The sequence below is a fragment of the Cibotium barometz genome, chromosome 22 (assembly GCF_041138505.1).
Source record: "Cibotium barometz isolate CiBa-2024 chromosome 22, ASM4113850v1, whole genome shotgun sequence".
NCBI classification, from domain to species: Eukaryota; Viridiplantae; Streptophyta; class Polypodiopsida; order Cyatheales; family Cibotiaceae; genus Cibotium; species Cibotium barometz.
Genome location: NC_141067.1, coordinates 45,250,806 through 45,270,340, shown reverse-complemented (window position 1 = coordinate 45,270,340; position 19,535 = coordinate 45,250,806). Strand labels below are relative to the sequence as shown.

General features: G+C 43.3%; 1 protein-coding gene and 1 pseudogene across 2 annotated transcripts in view; one reads left to right on the top strand and one right to left on the bottom strand.

Moving 5' to 3' along the window:
* LOC147626660 (MADS-box transcription factor 23-like) overlaps positions 1-19,535 on the top strand; it is an 84,207-nt gene that overhangs the window by 39,923 nt on the left and 24,749 nt on the right. The gene's annotated exons all lie outside the window — the stretch shown is intronic.
* LOC147626661 (uncharacterized) lies at positions 18,430-19,038 on the bottom strand (annotated as a pseudogene).

Genomic DNA, 19,535 nt, shown 5'->3' with positions numbered 1-19,535 from the left:
AATTCCGACTCATTTAAACCTTCTATTATGTTTTTACCATTTTCAGCCATTATGCCAAGGAGGCATCCATCTAAGCAAGCGATGGAACTTCAAGAGATAAGGGTTGTTATGGCTCACCCTAACCCCCCTTGAAACACATCCAACAAGAGATTACCTGGTGAACCGCAACTGAGGATCTTTCCAATGGCCGAGCTCGTAACCCTTGAGGTCTCCAAGCTCTACAACTCCTTGAGAAGCAATTCTATCGCGCCTCTTGCAAGCGTTGTCACACCGGCGCATTACACTACGGGTACGCATCCCTCCTCTCATCTCAGATCACACACACACTCACTAGCATGCATTAGAGAGAGATATTAGCAAGAGGATTAGCAAGAGCAAGACTCTATTGCACAATAGGAGAGTATCCTTGATGGCTTTGATGTTGAGTGACCTTCAATGGTCTTTGTTCCTCTGGAAGGAATAAGAAAAGCTAGTTAGTGAATGAAAAGGTTAGTGGTTTGTTGGGAATTCCTAATGGGGTTGGAGGGTAGGGTTTTTTACAAGTGATTGCATTTTTATATGTGTGAGCATGTTTTTTTTGGGGTTTTTTGCTCACTTTGTTTTTGGCAATCATAAGCAAGGTTACATGTGATTGTGTTAGTGTGGGGACGCTAAGAGTGTTAATAATGGGAGAGAAGAGGAAAGGATCCGGAGGAACGTAGTCATAATCATCAGAACGAGATGGTAATTCCCAGTTCCTCATTTGATTCATCGAAGAAGCAGCATTGATCATTTGAAGAAATTGGCCTTCGATGATGTCCCTTTATGTGGTAGGATTCTTGTCAAATGTTGTTGAGTAGGACCTGTTCATGCATGCTTCTTCCCATGTGCTTTTTATGTTTTTATGTATATTGAAGTGCTCTTATGAAGCAGACATACATGAAGTACAAGAAGTGAGTCATATAGACTCTTATTGAATTACTCATTGTTGAACTAGCCACTTGTTGGTGAGGATTGAAAGAATTACATCGACTTGTGAGGATATTTTCACTAAGGATTAGAGATCATTGATTTGTGAAGATGGTAGCGTTGTTTGGAGAGGTTTGTAATTTGAAGGAAAATTCCAGGTGATGGGTTGTACCATTGACTAGGTTTTTGCCCACCATGCCCCCCCTCCCCCCATCCAAAGATGTACCTGAAAAGTTGTTAATGGTGAGGCTTTGGTACAAATGTCCACCAGTGCATGAGTATGGATATGTACTCATGGAGCAATCGCTACATTAACTTAGCCACAAGAATACTAAGCTATAAGATTAAGAAAATGGAATGGCTATTTAAGATCCTTGGGAGTTATAGATCCAGTTAATCAGAGTAGAGCCTTATTGGGGAAGCTTATTGTTCGGGGGCTACTTCCAGGCGGCGCTGAGCCTTGGAAAGAGCTTCTTTTGCAGTGGCTACAGGCTCAGGCTCCTTCAGCAGGGGGCACTTGGGCACCGGAGATACGATGGATCTTCATAGAGATAAGGAGGACAGGCCTCAGTAGAGGATGGGAGGACAGATTTGCCTTGAGCATCCTACGAGCTTGGGAGTTGTTGAGACCGGAACTCTCTCAAAGACCTCCTTCTTGTGATGAGGAGCGGCACAGCCGCTCATCTGGAGCCCAGCGGTTCACACAGAGCAATGTCATATGCTGGGTTCTCCACTAGAGCTGGGCCAAGGGGCACGCTGCATAAGCCCATATGTGCCAATCAGAGTCCACATCTGCAGGGTTTGGGTCAATATGCCACTTCCGAGAAGCGGCCACTACCTGTATCCTCTGAAAAATGCACTCTACAACCAAAGGGGACTCCACCTCCACTCTTTGAAGTCTGCCCTCATCCTGGATCTCATAGTAGAGGCATCTATCATCCTCAGTGCAAGCTCTGACAGCAATCAGGATCTCCAACTGTGTAAAGGCTCCCATCCACCGTGGGGCCACTGGCTCGAGAGGTGTGAACCACTCCTCTGTGGAGTGCCTCCTGAATGTCATCCCTCATAATCAGCCCCCCTTTGAAGTGACTCAGCCTCTCCACCTGGATCTCCTTTGGGAGACTGCAGAAGGCCTGCCAGTCTCCAAAACTACGTGCTGGGCCTGCTACTGCCAATGGTCCCCAGGCTAAACGAGGCCGACCCTGGCGAGTACGAGTGGCATGATCCTTATGCATCCCCCAAGGCCACAGAGATCACCTTTTTCCAGTATACTATTTGGTTGGGGCAACATATTTTGACGGCGGCGAGGAGATTGGTCTCTCCAGCTGCATTGGAGCATTGGCAGCTACAGGGACTCTCACAAAAGTTCCTGGAGGATTTTTGGACCAGGCTCTGGGCTAGTCGACAGGCACGCAGGATCTCGACTTTCCAGTGGTTGGCTGGTCGTCCAACCACAGGGGCTGTGCAGTTGGCACCTGACTTGTCTCTACAGCGATCTTCTGGCGGCCTGCGGCGGCCGATGCGGCCACCGTATGGAGACACAGAGACATTGCCTATGGGACTATCCTCAGGCACAACAGATTTGGCTGTGGATGCTGCGCATGCTGGCCCCCCTCTCTCCAGAGGGTATGTATACGTGAGGTGCCGCTGCTTGGTCGACTTCGTCAGGGGGCCTGCTATGGGCTATGAGACGGAGCAGGACAGCCAGTAGGCCATCAGATTCATTAGGGGCCAGCCTCTCCTGGTTCCTTCACCGGATTTCTCATCCGTCGGCTGGACACAGGAGAGGGATCTACGATGGGAGCTCCCCAGCAGCCTCACCATATGGTTCACCTGGAGAGCCCGGTGTTTCAAGGCCTTTGAGGGGAGACTGGAGCCACCAGCAGAGACTGTTCGGGGGATTTGGCAGGAGTTGATCCACACTCTGCGAGGACAGTATGACCGCATCTTACTCGGATGAGGCGATCTTGCGGCGCCAGGCCTTCCACACCACTTGGCACAGCGGCCCCTTCTATACTCTACACGCGAGTTCCCCCCGCTGGCACTACAGGCCACCTGTTTGGCTTTTCCCCCCTCCTATTGTATGATATAGCCCCTCAGTCTTTGTGCTGATATTTGTATTTTTTTGCACCTAGGGAGAGTCTCCCTAGTTGCCTTGCTTGGATCTCTGCTTTGTTTTCTTATGAGCAAGAGAGGATCTTTTGTAGTCCTATGGGCATTTTTATATAACTAATGAAAGGATCTTTTCTCGAAAAAAAAAGAAAGATCCTTGGGAGTTGTTTGTAACCACTTATAGGTACTCCTTTGTGTTTATGTTTATGTTTTTTTTTTGGTTACTGCCTTACGAGAAAAAGGTTCTTGTGCCTACTCTCCTTATTGACAGAATAGGTTCTTATGTCTACCACGTAGCTTTACTTACGCTTCACATCCTATGAGGGGTGATGAAAAGAGCATTGTAAGTTTGCCTTGATGCGCTCATAAGTCTCCATTGCATACGTGGAAATTGATTCTTGAATTTTTGGTGCACAAGTGTAAGGCTTCTAGTTGGTTACCATTGTGGGAATGCACAAGAGTGGTTCAGTGACTTGCTTGGTGTTTCTTGGGTCTCCATTCTTATCGAACTTTAGGTGAAGCTGAGGGGCTAAAGTTGGTAGCGAGGCTAGCTTCACTTTGTTTGATTTTGGCAACCATATGATGGGATTTCCATCATAGTATCCTTGTTGTTGAAGCACGTGCATAGGTATCTATCTTTGATGAACGTTATAATTTGGTGGTTGATGCCTTTGGTGCTAAGGTTTGTTTCTTTGAATGAGCTTAGGGGACTTTTTGATGCGCTTGGGAATCCAAGATTTAGTATTATCTTGGTAGTACCCTTGTGCTTGTAATCTTTTTGGTACCCACACTTGTTGACTTGGTGGAGTTCTTTAAGGAACTCACATAGGCATTTGTGGACGGTGTTGGGGAGTACTTTTATTTTTCCTTGGCCTCTGAGTGCTGGGTTGAGGAAGAGGCTTTGATGATCAAGGTACCCAGATTGGATTGGGGCCTTCGTAGGAGCCTTGGGCTACAAGTAATTTCTTCTCCACCCACCTTTTGATACCATTAAGATACTTGATTTGTATTGTCTTGGTGGATTTTTCTTTTTGGTGGAAGTTGAAGGTTTTGGGCCCTCCTTCACATTGATTGGCAATAAGGTTGCAAGTTTCAAACTTATGGGCATTGTTTGACGATGAGGTTCAAGTCTCTTCCTTGTAGAGTGGTGGTTACTGATGTGGAGGCTTTTGAGCATGTAGCTCCCTCTTTTGGCGAGGTTGGTTGATGAAGAGGCATTTGCTCCGAGGCTTTTCCCTTGAGTTCCTTCTTTGTGATAGATGGTTTTGGTTGGGTATCTTCTTTAGGAATAGTGGTTGATTACATGGTTTTGGCATCGAACTTTGTTGGTGAGGATGGAGTTGAAGGAGTAGATGCTTAATCGGAGTTGGTCGTTAAGGCAGATGGTAGGTCATTGTGTAGAGGGACTTTTGTGAAAAAGGCTTGTGACCATTTGCCTTGAGCATCATAGAAATCCATTAGGGTTGGATCCTCTTCTGTGTAATATGGTATTATCAACTTTGTGTCATTGACCATCATGTTGATGACCTAATCGCTAGCAAAGCACAGTGGTGCTTGGCCAGCAATGGTCCATTTATGCCTCAAGATCAAATCTGCTTCCAACACATACTCAAACACAAAAAATAACCCAAACATGGCATGTTCAAGTCTTGTGTAAATGGAATTCTTTCAAGATCAAACAGTGAGTCATATAAAACGACAACGAGTCGTGAGTTATTGTTTGCAACAAGCTGTCTTGATTTTTCACTAGTCCTAAATATTGATCAATTTTACACTCTTTTAGAGACATTGAAGAGAAATTTTTTTAATTTTTTTGCAAAATAAGCATAGTTTTAAACTTCTTTTTAAAATATACATATTGCTAATTTAAAAATTTTCACTTTTTGTGCCAAATAACAAAATGGAAAAAACAAGGTCAATACAAGATCTAATATTCTTTAAAACTACTAATAATTTATGCGTCTATGTAATGTATAATATATTCTTTACGTAGAATTACAAAAATATACTTTTTTTTCTCCAAAAATTTAACTAACCATTGCACCTCATCTAATCATTGAATTAAAGCATATATTTGATGTTAAGATAAGGAGGTATATGGAGTCCATGGCCATAGAAGAGGCTTATTGAAAAAAATGATTTCTCTAGATTTAGATAGAAAACTAATGATCCAAACAGTCAAATTTTAAGTGGTAGTGAGTGCTACAATTTATCAATTTACTTTATTTTGACCTAGCAGTTCAATTTAGAGTTATCGTCTTTCCAAAAACACAGTTTTTAGTTTATAACAGTTAGATTTTGAGGCATGAAAATTACAACATCTTGCATTTTGAAAAATTGATAAAAATTTAGACTCCAGAAGCCACTTTGTTGACAAAATGGATTCTAGAATCCAAAATTTCGGACACACTAATGTTTTTATTGTGAGCGTGAAATTTTTATCCAAAAAAGAGAACTTTTGGTCCATAATGAACAGAAATTGCACTTTCATTGAACGAAAAATTTAGTTCATCGACCAAAAAAATTCCGTCTTGACGAAAAAAATTTCATCAATAGAAAAACTTCCGTCGATAAAATTTGGATACTAGAATCCGGAATCCAAATTTTCATTGATGGATTTTTATTTCCATCGACGGAAATAAAAATCCGCGACAGAAATTTGGATTTCGTCAGCGGAAATTTTTGACGAGAATTTTTTCCATCGATGGAGTTTTTGACGAAAAATTTTTTCGTCAATGAAATTTTTTGATGGACTAAATTTTCATCTAATAAAAGTGAAATTTTTGTTCATTATGGATCAATTTTTTTAAAATAAAAATAAAAATTTCAATGTCACAATAGAAACGTTAGTCTTAATGGAAATTTGGATTCCAAAATCCACTTTGTCAACAAAGTGAAATCCAAATTTTAAAACGTTAACTGTTATCATTTTCATGGCTCAAAATCTAATTGTTATAACTTGAAAACTCTATTTTTACAAAGACTATAACTAAGTCAATATTAGATAATTTTTAAAAAATCTCATATTTTGGGAATCAATCACTCCATTTTCTTTTATATGTATCTTAAACAAGTCAACTCCAAATTTATTGGAGATTGAAGATCTAGATTCTACTCTTCAAGATCTTCAAGATCTAGATTCTACTCTTCAAGATCTTTCCAATGATATATCACATGAGGGGGTTTTGATAAAATTTTGGACAAGTTCACTATGATCCCATTTTTTAAATGGGAATGAGATTTTTTCCAAATTATCTAATATGGTGTTAACTCTAAATCAAACTATTAAATCAAAATAAAGTAAAATGATAAATTATAGTACTCACTACCATTTAAATTATAGTACTCACTACCATTTAAAATTTGACCGTTTAGATCGTTGGATTTCTATCTAAATCAAGAGACATCTTTTCTTTTAATAAATCTCTTCTATGGCCATGGACTCCATAAACCTATGTCTTAATATTAAAATATGCTTAAACTCAACCATTGAATCAACTTTGTGTACAAAGAAAATTTATTTTCTTAGACAATGCACTAGTCCCATGTAAGAGTTTCATCAAACTATATTGGATCTAAAAGTAACATCAATTTTATTACCTATCAGTTTGTTGATAACATTCTACGTACAACAGGCAGTGTAGAAATGTGAAATTTATCGACGGGTGAACATGCTTAATTTGCATGATATAGAAATTGTTGTGTATGGATTTGAGTTAAAAAACTTCTTGATACTTGCACCAAAAAATAATTGAGATTTTTAAGCAAAAGGTCCAATGACTCTTGTAGTATGGAAGAGTTTCTTCTCTTTTGTAATTCTTTTTTAATTGGACATTTTTGGGTTTGGAGTAAAATGTAAGTAATGTTTTATGCATTTTTTTCACAAAAGTAGTGTTTTTTTTAAATGTTTGACATGAAAGTGTGTCTTTTGTCTCCATAAATTTGAAAAGAAATATATATTTTTGGTTTTTTTTCAAAAATGGACTTGAGTTGTCGTTTGCATGATTTTGTTATCGTTTTTCATGACTCGCTGTTATGAGCCGTGAGTGTTGGTTGACCTAACAAATGCCATAACTCGAGGGTCATGAGATTGTTCTCACGTGTTGGATAAAGTTGTGCTTGAATTGTGGTGATTTTATTGGAAAGTTCCAATCCAACCATACTTCTTAGAATATGCTCAGTAAGATAGGTTGGAAGTTTCAACTCCTCCAAGGTCTCTTCCTCCCGTAAGAGAAATTGCACAATGTCTGCAGCAGGAAGCAGAAGTGTTCAAGGTGACTGTTTGCATGGATTCATCAAGTGTTTTGAATACAACGAGTTCATGTATCCAAGTTCCACCAAGGATGACATCATACTCAAAGGAATCTGTGGTAACATGGAATCAAAATTTCACATCTCCACCGATTGTTTGAGTAGCATAGCTAAAGTAACTTGGAACTTCAATGTTTTGTCCATTGGCTCCTCTTGCAAGACCATTGTCTCTAGGAATGATTTTAGGTTATCCCAATGACACCCAAGTGTCTATTGTCATTATGTTATGACTAGCTCGAGGGCTAATCAATGCACGTTTGTGCTTAACATCATTGCCCACAGGGAAATCTAACCATACCATGATAGAATCCTCAAGAGGAACCATGGATATTTCAGTTTGTGTTTTAGCTTTAGATCCCATTTCGGTTTCATATTCCCATTCACTCTTATCCTCTTTTTGGCTCTCAGATTTTTCAAGAGTACCCAATGTGTACAATGGCACACTTGGTCCTCTAACAATTCTAACTAAGTTCTGTTTGGAAACTTGAGTCCTCACAGTCATGTTCTATGGAGATCTTTATGTCTTGGTATAACTCATGTTTAGCCTTTGTTGAATGGGAGAAGAAGAATTAGGGTTAGAGTTCATGTGGGAGACATACACAGAGAAACAAGGGAGAGAGAGAGAGAGTTGTGGAGATAAGTCAACTCAAGCATTGAGTGTGTGACTCCCCTATCACACATGTATATTGCACTAGTACACATAGTGCACTTAGTACATTAAAAGTACTAAGTGTACTATGTACTATAACTTATGGACTAGTACACACTATAAGGGTGGGCATAATGCCTTTACCCCAACAACCTCCCACTTAAAGGCAAAGTGCCCTTAAATGAAGGAAAAGAAAAAATCAGCATGTACATGATAATATACAAGGCCATATCAAGGCTGAAACTGGCCTCATCCAATGCCCATCAAGCGTCTGCAATGCGTAAACCGCTCCGGAGGCAAACTCTTTGTCAATAGATCAACCGGGTTGTCATCCGTATGAATCTTAACAAGCTGAATTTGCTTGTTCTCTATCAACTCTCTGATGAAGTGATACTTCACATCCACATGCTTCGTCTTTGCATGAAAGACACGGTTCTTTGCCAACTGGATGGCACTCTGGCTGTCACAATGCAACAATGGAATATCCCCTGTATAACCCAAATCAACCACTAACCGAGATAGCCATAAATCCTCCTTGCAAGCCTTTGTGGCTGCAATATACTCGGCCTCTATAGTAGATAAGGCAGTGCACTTCTGCATCCTGGATATCCATGACACAGCACCTCCTGTGAATGTAAACACATAACCGGTAGTAGACTTCCAGTTATCTGGATGACCGGCATAATCCGAATCCGTGTAACCATGCACTAATGCATCCTGTTTGCCAAAGCAAATGCACATGTCCTGTGTGCCCTTCAGGTATCTCATGACACCTTTCACTGCTTCCCAATGCTTCTTGCCAGGGTTGGCCATGTATCTACTAACCACTCCCACTGCAAATGCAATGTCCGGCCTAGTAGCAACCATGGCATACATGAGACTGCCACAAGCTAAAGCATACGAAATCTTGGCCATATCAGCCCTGCCACTATCTGACTATGGGCTGTCCATAGCACTGAGTTTCACATATGGAGGCAAAGGAGTACTAGCCTTCTTCCCCCCGTCCATATTGAACCTCTGCAAGACTTTGCCAATGTATTCCTTCTGAGACAAATACAACACATGCTGATTTCTGTCCCGAAGTATCCGCATACCCAAAATGTGATTTGCATCACCCAAATCCTTCATATCAAAGGTTTGATGCAGCCTCTTCTTCAATGCATCCATCTCTTTACGAGATTTCCCGGCAATCAACATATCATCAACATACAAGATGAGGATCAATAGACTGTCATCCAAAGCTTTCTTGGTGTATAAGCAGTGATCTATGTCACTTCTCCTCCTGAAATCTTGGGATTTCATGAATGTATCAAATTTATGATACCATTCCCTTGGTGCCTGTTTGAGCCCATAAAGACTCTTTTTCAGCTTGCATACAAGCTTCTCCTTTCCATTTACTGCATAACCCTCTGGTTGTTGCATATATATCTCCTCATGGAGATCACCGTGAAGAAAAGCAGTCTTCACATCCATCTGAATCAAGTCCAGATCATCATGTGCAACCAAAGCTAACACAGCTCTAAGTGTGGTCATTTTGACCACTGGAGAGAAGATCTCATCAAAGTCCACACCATATTCCTGCTTGAAGCCCTTAGCCACTAACTTGGCTTTGTATCTTGGCTTTGCATCTGGTGCAACTTTGAGCCTGTAAACCCACTTGCAAGGCAAAACCTTCTTGTTTGTAGGCAAATGCACCAACTTCCATGTACCATTTTTGTGCAGAGAATCCATCTCTGACTTCATGGCACGCTCCCAAAGAGCCTTGTCTGCCTCTGTAAAGCCTCCTTATAACATGAGGGCTCCCCATAGTCAGTGAGCAAGTAGTCAACCCCTGGAACAAACCTGTGTCACAGGGGCTCTGGAGGGTCTTGTGGACCTCCGTACCCAATGACCATCATTTGCAGGTTGCTGTCTAGCCTGCATATCACCTATTGGTGGCTCTTGTTCCATGCCATAAGGCTGAAAAATCATGCCTGGTATCTCCTCTAACTGTGGTATATCCATAGGTATACCCAATGACCATCATTTGCAAGTTGCTGTCCAGCCTGCATATCACCTATTGGTGGCTCTTGTTCCATGCCTGGTATCTCCTCTAACTGTGGTATATCCATAGGGATATCTTCTGCCATCTCTGGCTGTCCATTTGGACCATTTTCAGCACCATTTAAGGGCTGGTTTTGCTGCAATAATGGCTGATTTACAGCCCTTGGTTGTTGTCCATGATGTCCATCATCATCAAAGATGACTCTGCCAGGCTCCTGTTGCCTTGCAGGCTCCTTATACATGCATGTTTCATCAAAAATGACATCATTGCTGCGTATAATCTTTCTATTCATGGGATCCCAAAGTCTATACCCCATTTCACCTCTGTCACCATATCCTAGGAATATGCATTTGTGAGACTTAGGATCAAGTTTGGTGCGCATTTCCCTACGTATGTGCACGTATGCAATGCAACCAAACACTCTCAAGTGCTTGTATGACGGAGGCTTCCTTGTCCATACTTCCTCTGGCACTTTCCCACCAAGCCTCGTGTTAGGTGACCTGTTTATAAGATGAACGGCTGTCATATAACAGCTTCAGCCCAAAAACCATGAGGTAACGCAGCATGTGACAACATAGAATGGACCTTCTCCTTAATGGTCCTGTTCATCCTCTCTGCTGTCTCCTTTTGTGGAGGATCATAAGGAGTAGAGAGCTCCCTCTTGATGCCTTTAGCATCACAAAAGTCTTGAAACTATTTGGACATATACTCTCCACCATTGTCGGAACGCAAAGCCTTCAGTGTTTTGCCAGTTTGATTCTCAACAAGAGCAACAAACTTCTCAAACACTGAGAATGTATCACTCTTCAAACGAAGAGGATAAACCCACACCTTGCGTGTGGCATCATCAATAAAAGACACAAAATATTTTGCCCCTCCCAAAGAAAGCTGAGGCATCTCACATACATCTGTATGCACAAGCTCTAACTGAGCATCTTTCTGTCCAAGAGCTTTCTTGTGGGGGCACTATAGTTGCCTACCATATATACAATGCTCACAAAACTGAAAACTTGAAAACTTTAGAGAAGGCAAGTAACCAAAACGAGACAATTGCTCCATTCCCTTGACACTCATGTGTCCCAACCGGCTATGCCACATAGAGATTTCCGGCAGCTCGGTTGCATTTACATTAGCATGGTGACAAACACCTGCATGCATGAAGTAAAGAGTGTCCACCTTAGAGCCTCTGGCAACAACCAGTGAGCCCTTACTAATCTTCCACTTTCCACGACCAAATGTGGTAACATAATCAGCATCATCAAGCTGTCCAGTAGAAAGCAGGTTCTTCTTGATCTCAGGCACATGCCTGACATCATGGAGCATAAGCTGTGAGCCATCTGAAAACACAAGCCTCACATCACCTCTGCCAAGAATCTTGCATGCATGGTTGTCACCCAAATAAACTACTCCTTCATTGCCAGCAGTATACCTGACAAACAAGTCTCTGCAACCTGTGACATGAAAGGAGGCACCTGAATCAATGATCCATGAGTGCATACCATGACCATCTCCTGTAAGAAGTGAACGGGCATCAAGTGAAGACGTGAATAGGACCTCATCATCACTGTCACCTGCATGTGACACATTGATTTCTTCAATCTTGACTCCACTTTTGCCCTTTTGCTTTGCATCTTTGGCTTCATCTTTGTCTTTATCTTTGCCTTTTCCCGTTTCTTTTTGATCATTTTTCCATTTGTAGCATTGCTTTTTGATGCGTCCCTTCTTGCCACAATAATGGCATTCCAAGTCCTTTTTGGAGCGGGACTTGCTCCTTCCCCGTTCTTGGCTTTTACCCCTTTGCTGGGATCTCCCATGTGCATTCATTGCATTTGACTTTCCAACAGAGTTGTTTTTCCTGTTCATCTCTTCTTGAAGAAGAGCACCCTCAACATCTGCATATGACAGCATAGCATTCGAATTGCTAGTGGCTGTCTTGAATGTGTCCCAACTCTCTGGCAAAGTGCATAAGAGAAAAGTGGCTTTGAACTCATCGTCCATTGCCAACTTTTCATTAATGACTTGGCTGACAATACCATTAAACTCATTTAGATGGGCTGCCATACACGCCCCTTCCTTCATCTGAAGACCTATGAGTTTCTTCAACCAATACACTTTGCTTGAGGCACTTTACTGGGCATACAAGTCCTGCAATCTCTGCCACATTCCCCAAGCTGTCTTCTCTTCACGAATGCTGAAAAGTAAAGTGTCTGACACAGACAACATGATGGTGGATCTTGCCAGCTCATCCATATCTTCCCACTCTTCAGCAGTAAGAGAAGCAAGCATTACACCCCTTTCTTTGATAGGCTTGTGCTGCTTCTTCTGGAGCAACACATTATAGCACTGGGTTTGCCAAATATCATAGTTATGTGAGCCTTCAAGCTTCTTGATGTGAAGCAATAAAGAGCTCTCACCTGTGGTTGCCATAGCAATATGCAACCTGTCAATGCCTGACTCCCTGCAAAATGTGCAAACACTGCACCAAAAGCACACAAAGTGCTCACAGTTGTTCTCCCAAGCTTTATCTCCCACTGCGGAAGCACGAATGCAATTTTTCTCCCACTGTATGTGATGAAATCACCAAAATCTGGTTGCTGCAGATTTAGGACAGCACCTTAAATGTGCTCTGTTCCCCTTCCAAAGTACTGTACAGCAGTACTAAGTGCTCACCAATGATGTACCAAACCTATACCGGCAAGTACAGCAGCTGAAATTGAGATTTTTGCTCACTCAAATCAATGTGCAGCCATGCCAAAACTTGTACAAAGCTGTACCAAATCTGTACTAGCAGGTACAGTAGCAATAAATGCTCTCTTGGCTGTCTAAATGAGTGAAAATCAGACTTTTATAGTCCCGAACACTGCATACAACAGTCCCAAACAGAAAATTAGGCAAAAGCCCCTTGACTGCAAGCTGATTTCTGAGGATTCAAGGCATAAAAGTCTTGCCTGCTGCTTTGCCAAGCTTAACAAGCATAAAATCTTGAAAAGCCCCTTGATTTAAGATCAATTGCTGATCATACATGGTACATTGACGCACATGAAGGCATCCAGAGTCTTTACAGTGCTTCCCCCTGGCCCCATATACATCCAATACATGAAAGCCCCTTGATTTACAAGCACATTGAGTGCTTGACAGGCATCAACACATTGCCCAAAGCATCAAATACGAGTGCCTGCATGCAAATCAATCCAATCAGCACAAAAGCCCCTTGATTTGCGCTGCAATTTGCTGCAATTTTGCCTGAATGTGCGATTTCTCACATCATACAGCATGTATGAATGCTTAATTGCATAATTACATCAAAAGCCCCAAATTTCAACATCCAATTTCTTGCAAATTGATCCTGATTGTGACCAATGTCACCCAATTTTGCTAATTTTGCTCAGAAATTGAGCAATTTGGCACCTGACCTACTCAATTGATGATTGTACCTACTCAATTGCAAATTGGACATGCAAATTCCAAAAAATTGAAGCAAATACCTCAGGTATTTTTTTGATTTTTTCTCTGATTTGCAGGCTGAATTTCAGTTGATGCTGTTGCAGAAAGGGGGGGTGCTTCTTGTTGATATTGCTGAATCGGGAGTTGCTGCTGCTGAAGCGATGCCTACTCACGTTTGCTGTTGACGCTGCCCCACGGCTACATCCAATATTGCAGGGCAGCATGTAGGCGGCCAGGTAAAGCTGCCTCAGCAGCAGGCAGCGTGTGGGCTACGTAGCTCTCCTCGTGGGCAACAGGACATCCACGGGGACACGTAAGCGTTACGCCTTTGCCAGCATTACACGTGATGGGAACTGAGCGCCACCTGCCAGTTGAATGCCGCCTCCGCCTAGTGGCCGTCTCGCAACACTCCAACGTCGGTTGCCGTGCTGCCTTCGCCTGCGTGTGTTGACTCATAGACATGTTCGCTCGACTACCTGCGAGACGACTAGTTCATCGCCTGAGTATGGACACCCGCCACCTTCTCTTTCCGCTCACCTGCCTGCGATTGCTGTGAGCGCTGCTGCAGATAAAGCGATGCAACTCTGCCCTATGCTTTGCTCACGCCAAAGTCCAGCTCTTCGCCTTCTTCTCCACCTATGCCTTCCTGTTATCTGGCTTCTTCGTGGAGCTTTGCCATTAGCCCACGCACTGTACTTTGCTGCCCAGCAGCTGGGCAAAGGAGTGAAGAAGGGAATCTCTACAGTTCTGTAAGAGAAAAACAGGTTGCAGCCATCATAAGAAGAGGGAGGGGATCAAGAATGCTCTGATACCAGTTGAATGGGAGAAGAAGAATTAGGGTTAGAGTTCATGTGGGAGACATACACAGAGAAACAAGGGAGAGAGAGAGAGAGAGTTGTGGGGATAAGTCAACTCAAGCATTGAGTGTGTGACTCCCCTATCACACATGTATATTGCACTAGTGCACTATGTGTACTAAGTACACATAGTGCACTTAGTGCATTAAAAGTACTAAGTGTACTATGTACTATAACTTATGGGCTAGTACACACTATAAGGGTGGGCATAATGCCTTTACCCCAACATTTAAAGGTGCAAGTGCTGATGCTATACTAGCTTCACCATGAGACAAGAGCACTCCTCCAAATGAGGTTTTAGAGACTGCTTTAATTTTGTAAGGGATTCATTGAATTCCTTACGTGCTTTTTCAACCACATAATTCATGCAATCTGCCTCTAATGACTCTTCCGTAGAGAGTACATCTTCCTCTTGAAAGGGGAAGTGATACTCCTCTGGTTCTTGTATTTTGGTTGCTTTTTTAGGATTGGCATTATGAGGTTCAATCACAACCGGTGATCCTGTATAACACTCAACAATGCTAAGCATGCTCTCCTAAGCTTGATTATTGCATTCCGCATATGTCATATGATCACGATTTTCAATTTGGGGTGATTGGGCGGGTTTTAGTTTCGTGATTGGTCTATTAAGTGCACTGAGTGAAAAGTCAAAACTTGTTTCTTCACTAAGTGACGTACTAGAAACTGATTCACCTTCTAACTTTCTTTGGATTGTCAGGTTTTTATAATGTTTGCCCATGATGTGACAAGAATGAATTTTCTTTCGGGCTTTGTATTCTGTGTCGCATATATGGGTGTTGTGGTTTGTGTGGTAGACTCTGAGGTGGATGCTTTTGCATCATGTGTAGCTTTTGGCTGTATGTTTTCCACAGGCTCCTTTTCCTTTTCCTCTCTTTCAACCTTGGTTTCCATAGTTTGTTGTCCCTTGTTTTTCTTGGGTTTAGAAGGTTTTGTTTTCTCTTTTGGGTTGTTCTGCTTTAAAGCATGTTCTTCTATCCATTTGTAAGTGTTTTCTTTTGCATTATTTTTTATTGTTTCTCGTGCCTTAGCTTGTAAGCGTATACGCACATTCAAGGGTACCGTGGACAATTTCTCATTTTGCACACTTAATATGTTTAGAGTTGTATTTTGTGAGACAGGTTGTAGTGAAGCAACTCACCTTGGGTAATCTTGGAACATATGATCAATGCCACATCGTTCGCACATGAGTTGCAAAGTGTCAGTGATTATGGGCATGGAAGTATTCCAAACTGTGCAGTCTACCACTTGTGGGGTCCACGAAGATAATAGAAACACTCAGGTGTTTACTTAACTGCTTCTTGAGCGGTTTCTACCCTTGTGATTGTTTCTGTTTGGTGCACGAGAGATGGAGCTTTTCAGTCAATTGTTGATGAATTGGGACACTAGGTAGTATCATGACCAAAGATTTTACAATATATGTAGTACAGAAAAACAGGTGCCTTGTACGCACAATGGGGATTGGGATGGTCGCAGTGATTGCACTTAACACAAGGCATTTCACTCATCACTTGGAGAGGAATTAAGGATGTTTGGTTTTGAAGGATCTCATCCTCTCTTAGAGATGTCAATTGAGAGCTTTTAAGCAAGGCTGCATAGAATTCAGGAAATGACAATTCCGAGATCAATTGTTCTTTAGCCATTGCTTCACTTGGTTTAAATGAGGAAATCTCATATCATGAACATCTTCCATCATGTTGTCATCTAAATGTATTGCGTTTTTACAACATTGATCAAATGTTTCTGGATTTGATACAATGATCAAGTTGTGTAAGCTGTTTTTCTTTAAGCCCATTATGAAACATCTCTTCAAATGAGAATCATTTAATTTTTCCCATGACTCACATCGTGAGTCCAAGAGTTTTATCCGAAGGTTAAAGTCTCTAATGGTTTCGTTTGGTTTACGCTCAATTGAATATAGTTCTCTTGCTGCACTCCACTGATCACCTTGTCTTAAAAGCCATGGATATAGGCTGACTTCAAGGTTCTGAGGGTGGTCTTGATTGCCGACATCAATGTGATGAACCATCGACTAGCCTTTTCCACCAAGCATAGGTTCAACACATGTACCTTGGTGGGGCAATTATGAATTTCAAAGGCTTCACATCTCTATTCAAGCATTTAAATGAGTTGAACAGAATGGGTTGTTCCGTTGTATTTGCCCAGAATTTTGAAAATCTGTACGGCCATATTTTTGTATGTCACTGAGGGCATATGTGAGTGCTCTTGTTGGTAGGGACTCACTTAGTCCTTGGGCAACCACCTTTCTAAACTAGTCAATATGTCCAAGGTATGGGCATCCAAGTGTTGGAAAGGGTTGATACCTATAGGATTTGTGGAAATGTTAGGTAAAAGACCAAAGCTCGATGGGATTGAAGTGAGAGGGGGTGCAAAACCCAATAACACTCTTGTTATTGGCATTGCAAATGGTATTGGGAGGTGCATTTATGGCATGGATCTCAATGGCTCGAAGATGTCAGCCATTGGGTTTAGTGAGAATGTCGGCCCACATAGTCTCTCTAATATCGTTGCCATGTCTGACGCTGTCAATTGCTCCTTAATGAGCAAGCACACGTGTTTTTTTTTGGCTTTCTAGATTTATGACAGCCCGTTATTTATAGCCTTAGGAAGCCTGACATACCCTTCGTTGGGTCAAACAATTGTCTGTTTGCCCTAATTAGCTTAGGTGCTACACGCACATGAACGATTTTAGAGATATTTTTTCGGAAAAGGTGCATGCTAGTAGCTTTCGTCGAGATGGAAGAGGAGGTCGTAAAATGTTTTTTTCATCAGTGTCTTGAGATGGATTTTTTTTTCGATAATTTTTTCCCTGTTTCGTAGTCCGTTTTTGAAGGTGTTCCAAAAGGAATTTGGAAAAACTTTGTATAAGAGAGTTGTAGTATTTTTTTATTTTTATTTTTTTTCGAGAAAAGATCCTTTCATTAGTTAAAAAACCGCCCTCTGGGCTATAAAAAACCTCTCTTGCTCATAAGAAGGCAGAGCACAGATCCAATCAAGGCAGCTAGGGAAACTCTCCCTAGGTGCAAAAAGGTACAAAGATCAGTACAAAAGATTGAGAGCTATATCATACAATAGGAGGGAGGGAAAGCCAAACAGGTGGCTTGTAATGCCAGCGGGGGGCTCCCGCGTGTAGTGTATAGAAGGGGTCGCTGCGTGCCAAGCGGTGTAGTGTATAGAAGGGGTCGCTGTACGCCAAGCGGTGTGGAAGGCTTGGCGTCACAAGATCACCGCCGAGTCGCCCCGGATGCGGTCATACTGTCCGCGCAGGGTGTGGATCAGCTCCTGCCAAATCCCTCAAATAGTCTCTGCTGGTGGCTCCAATCTCCCCTCAAAGGCCATGAAACACCGGGCTCTCCAGGTGAACCAGATGGTGAGGCTGCTGAGGAGCTCCCATCGTAGGTCCCTCTCTTGTGTCCAGACGACGGACGAGAAGTCCAGTGAAGGAACAAGGCCAGGCTGGCCCCTAATGAATCTGATGGCCTGGCTGTCCTGCTCCAACTCGTATCCCAGAGCAGGCCCTGACGATGTCGACCAAGCAGCGGCACCCCACGTATACATGCCATGCCCTATGGAGAGAGGGGGACCAAAATGCACAGCATCCTCGGCCAAATGTGTTGCGCCTGTCTCGACAGTCCCATAGGCAGTGTCTTTGTGTCTTCAAAGGGTGGCCGCATCAGACACAGGCCGCCGGAAGACCACTGTAGACAACAAGCCAGGTGCCAACTACAGAGCCCCTGTGGGGCAACCAGCCACCACTGAAAAGTCGAGATCCTGTGTGCCTGTCGACTAGCCCAGAGCCTGGCCCACAAATCCTCCAGGAACTCCTGTGAGAGTCCCTGTAGCCGCCAATGCTACGCTGCGGCTGGAGATACCATCCTCCTCACAGTCAGAATATGCCTCCCCAACCGAACAGTGTACTGGAAAAAGGTAATCTCTGTGGCCTCGGGGGACGCATAAGGATCATGCCACTCGTACTCGCCAGGGTCCCACTGGTCGGGTGCGCATCATATGCCCAAATGCGCCAATCAGAGTCCACATCTGCAAGGGTCTGGATCAATATGCCACTTCCGGGAAGCAGCGGCGGTGGCCACTATCCGTATCCTCTGAAAGATGCACTCTGCAACCAAAGGCGACTCCGCCTCCACTCTCTGAAGTCTGCTCTCATCCTGGATCTCATTGTAGAGGCATTTACCATCCTCAGTGCAAGCTCTGACAGTAATCAGGATCTTCAACTATGTAAAGGCTCCCATCCACCGTGGGGCCACTGGCTCGAAAGGCGTGAACCACTCCTCAATGAGTGCCTCCTGAATGTCATCCCGCATAATCAGCCCCCCTCTGAAGTGACTTAGCCTCTCCACCTGGACCTCCTCTGGGAGACTGCAAAAGGCTTGCCAGTCTCCAAAACTGCGTGTTGGGCCTGCCGCCAATGGTCCCCAGGCTAGACGAGGCCGAGAACCTAACATATGACCCTGCTCAGTGCGTACCGCAGGGCTCCATATGAGCGGCTGTCTGGCCCGCTCCTCATCACAAGTAGGAGGTCTTTAAGAAAGCCCCGGTCTCAGCAGCTCCCAAGCTCGCAGGATGCTTAAGGCAAATCTGTCCTCCCATCCTCTACCGAGGCCTGTCCTCCTCATCTCTAATGAATATCCATCGTATCTCTGGTGCCCAAGCCCCTGCTGGAGGAGCCCTAGCCTGCAGTCGCTAAAAAAGAAGCTCCTTCCAAGGCTCAGCACCTGGAAGCAACCCCCGAACAATAAGCTTCCCCAATAAGGCTCTACTCTGATCAACTGGATCTATAATGCCCAAGCCCCCCTGGGCCAGCAGAAGAGTAATAACTGCCCAAGCAACCTTAATCCGGGCTGGCTGACCGTCCTGCCCAGACCAAAGAAAGTTCCTGATCAGCCTCTGTACCTGGCTGATGCAAGAGCTCGAGAAGATCCAGCAAGACGTGATGTACCACATGGTCGCTAAAAGCACCTGATTTGTCACCACCACCCTCCCAGCCAAGTATAACCGAGCCGTACTCCAATACACAAGCTTCTTCTGAATACTCAGAAGAAGCGGGGCGATCTGCTGCTCAGGTGACAAATCAAGTCCAATTTGGCATCCCAAATACCGCATTGCTGTGCCA